At 46.5% G+C, this 2,841-nt stretch overlaps 1 protein-coding gene across 4 annotated transcripts in view; it reads right to left on the reverse strand.

The window, feature by feature from the left end:
* Positions 1-2,841, reverse strand: part of ACSS3 (acyl-CoA synthetase short-chain family member 3) — a 178,383-nt gene that overhangs the window by 29,686 nt on the left and 145,856 nt on the right. The window lies entirely within an intron of this gene.

Below are 2,841 nucleotides of genomic sequence, written 5' to 3' on the forward strand. Positions count from 1 at the left end.
GGGGACCAGCAGGCATTGGGGGAGTCCCTGTTCCCCTGAGCACTCCCAGGAGTGACAAGAAATAACAGCCACAAGCTGGCAGAGGGTAGATTTAGGCTAGATATCAGGAGGCACTACTTCACTGTCAGAGCAGCTAGGGTCTGGAACCAACTTCCAAGAGAAGTGGTGCAGGCTCCTACCCCGGGGGTCTTTAAGAGGAGGCTGGATGAACACCTGGCTGGGGTCATTTGACCCCACTGCTCTTTCCTGCCACGGCAGGGGGTCGGACTTGATGATTTCTCAGGTCCTTTCTGACCCTACCAACTATGAAACTACTTTAAAAATACAGACAGAAAGCTTAAGCCTTTTACAGTTTAGTGGCAGGGTTTCTCAATGCCGTAGAATTTTCATTTCATTGCTCTTTGCTAATATGTCTTATGAGAACAGCTTAAAAAATTTCATGCTGCTAATAACAATGTTAACACCCAAACATCCAGAAGAACATTCTCCAGAATATATTAATTATGGGAAGGTTAGATTACTGTAAGCAAAACATCATTTGTCACTGCATCAGGCTTCTCCTGCTGATAGAAGCTAGAGGTCATAAATACAGTTGTTTTCACTCTAATGTAAATCCTCAGTTAATTATCCCTCAAGTCCAAAAATTTTAGCTCACGAAAGAAGAAATTCAGAGACAAGTTAACTTGCCTCACTCCATTCTTTCTGTTGCACCCTCGTTCTGTCTACTTTCCCTGGGGCAGTAATGATTTTCCTTCTGCCGTAACCCCTTGTTCACAGGTATTACAAAAGGGTATTTGATAAAGCAATCATGAAAAACAAGGAAATGAAATGTACCACTGTATATTATTTTTAATCAGGAAGACATCTGTATATTGTATAAACCAGTAATTTACCAGACTTGACAAACCAGTTAGCATAGATGAGCTTCTTCATTAGCAATTATTTACCCAAGAACTAAGATAGAGACAAGAAATAAGTCAGAAAAGATATGGGGAAAGAGGTGAGCAGCAGTAGGGGTACAACATATTGCAGCCCTCTCATAAAAGTTCTGACTTCTGAGACTTAAAAACTTTTAAATTGTAATGCCAGAATAGTTATTCTAAAAACTACACCTAATCAGTATCACAAAGAGTAATCCAGCCTCTTCCAATCTCCGGTGACAACAGAAATCAGACTGGAGTCAGAAGAGCTATGAGCTCAGAATATTGGTGATCTCTAGGAAGCATTCTCCATTTGTCACTAGAAGTGAGCCTGACTTTACACCACGCAAGACTCTGCTAAAATAGTACTAGCATTTAGCACAGTGTAAAGCTAGGCTTATTCCAGTGAGCAAGGGAGAATGATTCTCAGAGATCACCATTATTTAAGAGCATTAACAATCTGCTCTACATCCCTTCAAGAGATGGCCAGTGCATGGCAGATGGAGACATGGCTAGGCCACCCTTTTTTGTCTTTGAGGCACTGTTGGACTATCTTGCCTTCTCCCAACAACAAGAGGCAATTCTGAAGGGTTTTTGTATCCACTTTTGTCTAGGTGTGAGGAGAGCTGGCTGAAGAGGTAGAGGGAAGCCCTTCTTTTTTTAATAAGACACAGCCAGTCCTAGCCCTAAATATTTATTAAACTTCAATGTGTTCATCCTTCAAAGTTTTACCACAGAATAGAGGCTGTTCTGGGAAAAGCAGCAAACGGGCAAGTATTCACATTTTGTATCAAACCCAGTTTTAACTTCACTGAGGAAAACATCTTAAGGAGTAATCTTAACATTACTTAACATGAGGCGCAATACTTTGAGACAGATAAAATGAAGAGACTGATGATCATAATATCAATAAATAAATTTTTGCTTAGTATCATATCTGTTTCCAACTTCACAACAACATGTGCATAAGTTCATCATTCACCTATGTTCAGTTCATTAGTATCTTTGCTTAGTTTTACAGTTTTATCTGATTCAATTTTAAAAGGAATGCTATGTCAAAAGGGTAAACCATATGTATACATTAGAGGTGCACTGATACATCAGTCTAATATCAAAAAATATAAAGAAAATCGCCTATATCAGATATTGGCCCAATGGGGCTGATAAGTTGGCCAAAAATGCCCATGCTGCACGCAGCCCAGAGCCGGCAACACGGAAAGCTGCCTCCAGCTAATAAGTCAGAATGGGAGGGGGGAGGGAAGGGGCATGGGGGGCGCAGATCAACACCCCCGTGGTGAGGAAGGGGGCAGGCATTGCCCAGCTGGGGTCGGGAGGGGGAGGGCACGGAGTGGGATGGAGGCACGGCTCATGGGGTGGGAGCAGCTCCTGCCACTGCTTGCACTCCAGGAGTGTGGGGGCAGGGAGGCATGTGGCCCCAGATGTGTGCAGCGTGGGGTGAGCTGCAGCTGTGGGGTGAAGCAGCGGCAGCACTGTGTGAGGCTCTTCTTGCCAGGGGCTAGGCTCGGAGCGGGCTCTGGTGGTGCTGGGAGGGGCTGCAGCCACCCCAAATTTCACTGCAGCTCTACTCTCAGACCCGCACCACCGCCTGGTATAGCCCTGGCTGAACACCCCACCTCCACCCAAACACCGGGAAAAGCTGGGGCTGCACCAGGCAGTGGTGCAGGGCTGGAAGGGGAGCTGCAGCAAACGTTGGGATGGCTGCAGCCTCCTCCCAGCCCGCTCCAAGCCTAGCCCCCAGCAAGAAAAGCCCCATGCAGCACTGGCTCTGGCTCCACTCACAGCTGCAGCCCACACTGGACCACGCAGATCCAGGGGCACACCCCGCCCTGGCCCTGCCCTCCCAGGGTGCAAGCAGTGGCAGGAGCTGCCCCCACCCCACAAGTCACACGTCCATCCCATC

The sequence above is a fragment of the Crocodylus porosus genome, unplaced genomic scaffold (genome assembly GCF_001723895.1).
Source record: "Crocodylus porosus isolate Cpor-Errol unplaced genomic scaffold, CroPor_comp1, whole genome shotgun sequence".
NCBI lineage: Eukaryota > Metazoa > Chordata > Crocodylia > Crocodylidae > Crocodylus > Crocodylus porosus.